This window comes from Polypterus senegalus, chromosome 4, assembly GCF_016835505.1.
Source record: "Polypterus senegalus isolate Bchr_013 chromosome 4, ASM1683550v1, whole genome shotgun sequence".
Classification (NCBI taxonomy): domain Eukaryota; kingdom Metazoa; phylum Chordata; class Cladistia; order Polypteriformes; family Polypteridae; genus Polypterus; species Polypterus senegalus.
In genome coordinates, this window is record NC_053157.1 from 245,848,932 (window position 1) to 245,857,952 (window position 9,021).

The window sequence follows — 9,021 nt, forward strand, 5'->3', positions numbered from 1 at the left end:
AGGTCCACGTTATCAAACACACACCACCCAACCCAGTCACACACACACACCTCATTTTTGTGTGAATTTAATTTAATACCTCAACCATGCCGTGCAAGAAATAGACAAGCTGTAATTCTGTAGATCTGGAAACATCTAATGTTGTATTCCTGACTGAAGTGTCGATGAAACTCCTCCAGTATGTTTAATTTTCTTTTAGATTACTGGACAACGTATTCGGCAAATTAAACATATAAGCAAAGGGCTAAAAGACAGTAATGCACGATCTCACTTAATCCTTAAAAATGCCTATTCCAAAAATGCCAGGGTGTTTGAGTTTGTGTTGTCGGGTGCAACTCTCAGGTGGACGTCTTCTTGGTCTTCTAGTTTCAGCTGCTACCGGTAGCGGTTGCACAGCAGATCATCTTCTTCCATATCTTCCTGTCCTCCTCATCTTGCTCTGTCACACCCATCACCTCCATGTCCTCTCTCACCACATCCATAAACCTTCTCTTAGGCCTTCCTCTTCTCCTCTTACCTGGCAGCTCTGTCCTTAGCATCCTTCTCCCAGAATACCCAGCATCTCTCCTCTGCACATGTCCAAACCAACACAATCTCGCCTCTCTGACTTTGTCTCCCAACCGTCCTACCTGAGCTGACCCTCTAATGTCCTCATTTCTAATCCTGTTCATTCTCGTCACACCCAATGCAAATCTTAGCATCTTTAACTCTGCCACCTCCAGCTGTGTCTCCTACTTTCTGGTCAGTGCCACCATCTCCTGCCCATATAACATAGCTGGTCTCACTACTGTCCTGTAGACCTTCCCTTTCACTCTTGATGATATCTGATCTAAATCAGGGTGTCCAACTCTGACCCCACAGGGCCGCAGTGGCTGCAGGTTTTCCTTCCTGACACTTTCTTAATCAGTAACCAATTCCTGCTGTTAATTGACTTCTTTTCCCTTCCTTTCCCTTTGTTAATTGAAGAATCATCTGAATTGCTTCTTTGTTTCCTTAAATGGCAGCCAAATAAAAATGAGACAGTTCAATGGCAGCCAAATAAAAGAAACAGTTAATGGGTCTGAGTCTTAAATAGCAAGTCAATTAAAATGAAGGAGAAAAAACATAATTAGCAGCAAAAATGTGTTATTAATTAAGAAAATGGTTAGAATGAAAACCTTTTAGCAATGAAAAACATTGCTAAAACATAAATGTTTTTTGAATTTTAGTAATAAATGACAAAATGTACAAATAAACTATATAATGTGTGAAGCCTGCAGTCCAAAGATCAAATAAACACTTTTAACAAAAGTGTTTATTATATAATATATATATATATATATATATATATATATATATATATATGACAGCAACACTCATGACAATGACAATCATGTTACGTTATTATTACAATGTTTCCTTTTCTTTTTCATTACTTATTTAATACACTACTTCTCCGCTGCGAAGCGCGGGTATTTTGATAATATTAACAATAAGAGCAGCTCACGACTGAAAACGGCAAATATAGGAGGCACTCGGGATCAAACCTGGGACTCTTGATTACAAGTCAGCAAATCCTACAGCTATGCCACGGAAGCTGTTGTCTTATCCTTGAACCTTTTGTAAAAGTGTTTATTTGATCGTTGGACTGCAGGCTTCATACATTATATAGTTTATTTGTACATTTTGTCATTTATTACTAAAATATGAAAAACGTTTCTGTTTTAACAATGTGTTTACACAGATTATTTTAGAAACGGAACACACATAAAATGCATGTGTTCCAAATAACAATCTATTATTTCCACTCTAAAACTCCAGCACTTCACTCCCAGATAATCAATCAAGGCATGAGCTGGGAGAACACTGTGCACGTTATGCGGTGGTGGGGGATGGGATACCAGGCTGCTTTCCTTTATCGGCACATTTACAGGACAAAAGACTCTGAGGGAGAGGTGCAAACGGATTTAAGGTGGGCCGGATCTACAAGATTTTTCGTAGGCCCTGGTAATACTAGTGTTAAAGAAAAGGCAAGATCGACTTTCTAAGCTTAAGACTGAAATCGAAAACCTTATAAACATTCTGGAACAGCACACTGAAGTAGCGCAGCTGTTTGAAATCTCTTGTGAGTCGCGCGGTCAAGCTGAAGAGCTCAATAAAAGAATAATATCTATGCTAAGTAAAGAAACCATAATTAACAAACAGAAAACAACATTTGCAGAAAATTCTAAGAAATGGGACCAATTTAGAGACACTATAGCAACATGGCTGAAAGATACAAAGAGCCTTTTAGCACACTCATCTGACGAACAGTTAGTTAATCAACTCAGAGAGATGCAGTTTCGAGAATGAGATCGAACAGAAAGTAGAGTCCTGCAAGCTTCTCAGTTAAAGTGCGCTCTCGATAAAAAATGTGGCTTGTCTTCCCAGCTAAGGGCCTCGGCAACATCACTCCCTACAACAGTTGTAATTGAACGGCCGACACTCAATACCATCTTACAAAGGTCGAATGAAGTTGAGTGCGACAGACAAGAATGATCTGTAACTAATACAGGGGCCCATTTGCAGACTTACAAACACAATCTCATTGAGATGATCATGCAAAATCAAGTCGAATGCCAGAAGGCAATCACCGAAATTGCCCAAAACAAGGAAGCTTCAGTTCCTGTTCCTCCTGCGCCACATGGTGAAGTACCACATAGACAAGTCCCTTTATTCGCAGGCGACCCATTGGCACACAGACTTCATCAGAGCCTTTGATCATGCTGTAGGTGAAGTGCTAGAAGACCCTCAAGAAAAACTAGATTACTTGATTCAATACACAAAAGGTCCTGCTCAGGAAACGATTAAGGGTTATGCATGACTGTCACCAAGTCAAGGCTACGAAAAGGCCAAAAAGCAAGTTGAGAGTTACTATGGCAACCAAATATTTACAGTTGATGGGATACATGGATAAAGCATTGAAGTGACCTCAAATAAAACAAAATGATGGAGAGGCCTTGAGAGACTATGCAACCTTTCTTGATAACTGTATGGACGCAAGAAACCCAGATGAATTCAACAGCAATCAACATATCTGTACTATCGTCACAAAGCTCCCACACTCCTTACAAGATAAGTGGTGAAATACAGCCTTTAAACTTGTAGGAAGAGAAGACAAAGAGGCAGATATTTACAATATAACTATCTTTATACATTCACAGGCTAGGATGTTAATACATTCTGTTTATGGAAAGGCCCCACAAGGTAGCACAGAGAAAAAAAAGAAAGGACCAACAAGGCGAAGTTTCCTGTGAAGAGCGGTCAGAGATCAGGAAGTGTCTTCACTACAAGTATTACTGACACTGCTGGAAAGGGGACTCGAGAAACCTCAGTCAAAAAGACTGTTACTGATGTCTGTGCATTTAAAAAGCCTTGTGTATTTTGTAGTGATCAGCGTATCCTTTCTGAGTGTAGTAAAATCAAAGATCTGCTGCATAAAGAAAGAACTGACTTTTAAAAATCTAAAGGTTTATGTTTTCACTGTCTCAAACAGGGGCATCTTGGTAAGAACTGCAAATAAAGGATGAAATGTCAGACATGTTCTTTGCAGCACCCAGATACTTTGCACATCAAAAAAGAGGTTGGAGTGACATCTTCAGCTACAGCCAGTGTGGCAACATCTACTGAAGGAGAAACTGAGACTGTAACTTGTGCCTTTACTGGGGCCGCTAAAGAGTGCACACTATACAGTATGTGGTTCCTATTAAAGTAAAATTTAAGAAGAGTGAGAGGTGTGTAGAAACATACGCCTTTATAGACCCCGGTAGTACAGTAACAACTTGTACTCAAAAGCTCCAGAGACAGTTACACCTTCAGGGGAGAAGAACACAAGTATTCCTCCAAACTATGAGTAACTATGATGATGATCCAAAAATGCTAACAAATGCTCTGTCTTATGAGATTTGCAAGTCAGTGGTCCTAATGATGATGAATATATTGATTGGCCAAACGTCTATATACAGGTCTTCATTCCAGTGAACAGAGAAAGCACTCCAATACAAGAGGACATCGAGAAGTGGGCAGATCTTATCTCGTATTGACTCTGAAGTTGATCTTTTAATAGGAATCAACAACCCAGAAATCTTTAAGCAGTCGCGAATCATACCTACCCAAGGAGGTGGACCTCATGCTGTGAAAAATGCACTTGGATGGGTGGTCAGTGGGCCATACAAAGAGATAGATGACCTCACAAAACAAAGTGGTAAGCTGCCCAGACATTCAATCAATCAAATGTCAAAAACAGAAATTGAAGAAATGTTGCTGCAACAGTATAACGCAGATTTTACAGAGTGGAGCTCTGAAATGTCACAGAAGGACATCAAGTTAGTGCGCATAGCCTCAGAATCTACGAGACTGGTAGATGGCCACTATTGCTTAAAATTGCCTTTGAAGGATGAAACACTTAAAATGCCAAACTATCGTTGTATTGCTGAGCAGCATGCTATTGGGCTCAAGAGAAAACTGAGCAAAAATTCAGGTGTCCATGAAGACTATAAAGCCTTCATGAAAGACATTATTGACAAGGGTTAAGGTACCCAAAGAAAGCCTGCATTGCAATGAAGGCAGGGTGTGGTACATCGCACATCATCCAAAGAAAAATAAGATTTGAGTGGTCTTTGATTGCACAGCCACCTACCAGGGGACTTCACTTAATGAACAATTATTAAAAGGTTCTGATCTAACACTCTCATTGGTGTCCTTACGAGATTTAGAAAGGAGCCAGTAGCATTAATGGCGGACATTAAGTCAATGTTCTACCAAGTTAAAGTCCCAGATAAAGACACTGATTTCTTACTCTTTTTATGGTGGACTGAAGGTAATCTAAGGAAAGACCAAACAAATTCAAAATGACAGCACATCTTTTTGGTGCTACTTCTTCACCCAGTTGTGTTTCTTATGTTTAAGCTGAAGATGCCAGAATTACATTTCCTGAGGAAGCTGCTAACACCGTACTCAATAACGTCTATGTAGATGACTGCTTAAATTCAGTGGCAAAAGAAGAACAAGCAATAAAGCTGGCAAAGGACCTCCAAGCGCTATGTAATAGAGGTGGATTTCATTTGACCAAGTGGGCGAGTAACAACGGAGCAGTTTTATTGTCTATTCCTGAAGAAGACAGAGCTCTTGAACTAAAGGACTTAGACTTCAGCCCCAGTCTTCCTCCCTGGGTGTCCAGTGGTGCACAGAAATGGACAGTTTCAAATTTCAAATTAAGTTACAAAACAAGTCTGCTACAAGACATGGTATTCTGTCTGTTAGCTCTGTTTATGATCCCTTTGGTTTTCAAGCACCCACCCTACTGCCAGCAAAGCTTATTATAAGAGACTTGAGCAAAGACAAATTTGGGTGGGATGAAGAAGTAGAAATCAAACACATTCAGAAATGGAAAAAATGGATGGATGACTTAGTTACTAGCAGACTACAATGTGAATGGATGCGTCAAACCTGCATGGTTTGTAACCGTAAAGTCAGCACAAATGTACCATTTTGCAGATGCCAGTGATGATGGATATGGCACTGTCACTTACCTTGTCTTAACCAATGAAGGCGGCAAAAAGCATTGTTAATTCCTGTTGGGCAAGTCAAGAGTTTTGCAACATTGAAGCAGGTCACAATTCCAAGATTGGAGCCAACAGCAGCCGTTGTGACCGTCAAAACTGACAAAATCCTAAAAGGTGAGCTTCAAATGCCCTTACAAGAGTCTACATTTTGGACTGACAACAGCACAATGCTAAAATACATTTCAAATGAAAACACTCGATTCAAGACCTTTGTTGCCAACAGAATCCCCGTGATCAGAGATCATTCGCAACCTTCACAGTGGAGGTACGTCACATCTGCCCTTAACCCAGCTGATCAAGCATCCAGAGGGCTAAACAAGCTTGAGAAAGCTTTCTCAAAAGCACCACATGGTCACAAGGCCCAATTTTCTTAATGAAATACGAACGTGAGTGGCCAAACAGACCAGATCAACTGACCGATTTACTCTTTGAAGATGAGCCAGAAGTGAAAACTTGTGCAACCAACATGACAAGAATGGAGGAGGCAACCATGCCCATTAACAAACTAATCATCTATTTTTCAGACTGGCTACGCTTGAAGAAAGCAGTGGCTTGGCTCCTCAAGTTTAAAGACATACTGCTGCACTTAAAAAATGAAAGAAAAACATTTCAACTAGAACACAATCAATCTAAAAATAATAATCCAGAAGAACAACAAACACTCATCGTAAAGGACATGAAAAGGTATAAACGGACGTTAAAACCAAGCCTGATTTCTACAGAACACTTGGCTAAAGCTGAAACAGAACTTATCCGCCTCAGTCAACTGCAAGAATTTCCAGAAGAATTAAAGGCTTTAAAGAAAAAGATTTGTGTAAAAAAAGAACAGATAAATCTTCAAACTTGACCCGATCATACAATATGGAGTACTGAGAATTGGAGGAAGACTCAACAAAGCTGCAATGCCATTAAGAAGCCGAACATCCTGCAATTCTTCACAAGCATTCACATATCACTTCTCTCATATCACAGCACATTCACAAAGAAATCAGACATTGTAGGCACAACTATACACTCTCACAGTTACGCCAGAAATACTGGATACCTCAAGCAAACTCGGTTATCAGAAAAATAATTTCAAAGTGCACAACATGCAGAAAATACAATGCGAAAGCAGGTGAGCAAAAAATGGCAGATTTGCCAGAAGACCGTCCAGTACCCGCCCAACCACCATTCACCAATGTCGGAGTTGATTATTTTGGTCCCTTTCAAGTCAAAAGAGGACGAAGTCTGGTCAAGAGGTACGGAGTAATCTTCACTTGTCTAACAACCAGAGCTGCCCACATAGAGACTGCACTCAGCTCAGACTCCGATTCTTGTATCCAGGCCATTCGCTGATTCATGTGTAGAGGAGGACAAGTTAAAATCATCCGCTCAGATAATGGAACAAACTTTGTTGGTGCAGAAAGAGAGCTACGAGAAGCTATTAAAAATTTTGACCAAGAAAAAATCAGCAATGCTATGATGAAGAAAGAAATCAAACAGATTTTCAATCCACCATCAGCCTCTCATCAAGGTGGAGTGTGGGAGAGACAAATCAGAAGCATAAGAAAGATTCTAAACTCAACACCAAACCAAGAAATACTCAATGATGAATTCTCGAAACAGTCACGTGTGAAGTGGAATCAACTATTAATAACAGACCCCTCACTAAGATATCAGATGACCCAAATGACTTGGAGCCACTCACACCCAACCACTTGCTGTTACTGAAGACACAACCCAACATGCCTCCTTGTCTCTTCTCTACAAACGAGCAGTACACTCGAAGACGCTGGAAGCAAATTCCATACATGGCTGATCTGTTTTGGACAAGACGGTTCTAAAGAGTATCTGCCAATACTTCAAGAACATCAAAAATAGCTAACAACAAGAAGATATTTTCAGGGGACGTTGTATTAATTGTAGATGATGTTGCACCCCACAATTCCTGGGTAATGGGCCGAGTCATCAAGACAATGGCAGATGCCAAAGCTGCAGTCAGAAGAGTTTGTAGGGCACTGTGATTTCCGTGATGCAGAAAACACGGACAGAATCACGGAAAGAACACATTAAAATGGATTTTAGATTTAAAAACGGAAATGTGCAGAATTAGAGACTGAAGGGGTGACTTACAAAACTTCCCAATAAATTAAACGATTCAATAATCTGTACTTCTATCATTCAGATACTATTTTGTAGTTTGTTGTTTTTCAAGTGAACGCAATTCTTTGTAGAAAGTCACATCTCAATCTGTCATTGCGTGTCTTTCCTTCATGTTTTCTCGTTAAAGACACATGAATTAGCTAACTCCATAAGACAAAAATGTCAAACCCAGCAGAATCAGATATCAGAACTACGTCCAAAAAACTAAGAAACACGAGTTTAACTGCAAGATTGAGGGCACAACAATATCCCAGCGACTTTTGCGAATCTGGACGACTTTTCTCTAAGTTTTGCCAGCACACCACAGACTGGACACGAGAAGATACTTGCAATGACCACATCAAATCTAAAACCCACCTCAAGAACAAGAAGAAATTAAGATCAATAGATGTTCACCTTCAGGTAACAACAGAGAAAACAACATCGTCAGATGCAAGATGCCATGTGTCCTTTCTTTATTAAGCATTGTAAACAGGGAGGTGCACTGCCCGAAACTGAGAGCAGTCTTCGTCAAACTCTGTGACTTTGAACAACATGATTGTACATAAAATTATATTTAGCCGGTATTAACAGTCTTTCCCACAGAAAAACGTTATTAGTGAATGGCACTAGCTGTTAACGGGTTCCCTGTTATAAATTAACAACGATGTTTCTGATTTAATAAACGTTTCACCTGGCAAAAACAAGGCACGTGAGCTCCACATCTGACTCTTCCGTTATAAACTCGGCTCTACAAACCTGAGCAGAAGAGCAGGAGTCACCTCAGAAGCAACGAGCCCTTAAAAGCGGGTCTCCCTTTCTTTATTTCTATGTAATTCCCTGACTTAGTCCAGCTTAGTCTGCTTTTGCTTTGTAATTAATTTAAGATATGCAGTAGATGAAGCTACAGACATAATGATGCACGTTTTCAATCTGTAACATTAAAGGTTTAAGAATCATTAAGAGCAGGACTTTCTGTGAGATGTTATCTTTATGGAGAGCTGTAACTTCTCCGCCTTTGCACAGGCAGCAGCACTTCAGTTCCTTCACAACCAGCTGAATCTTCCTGACATTTGAGCAGAGCCGACAGACAATGCACCACACTGTCTGACAGCAGACCAGGACGTTTTCAAAGGGGTTACGCCTAACACGGTGTCATGGCGTTAGTTCGGTGGGATAGACCTGGCAGCACTAGAAATACTGTAGTGAGGGTGCATCACTAGTGATGTGGTAAAGTCTGCCTTCTTCTAGAAGCCTGCCAGGGACCCCCGAGAAAGGAAACACCAGGAGGAATAGCTGCTTTGAATCAGTAGGG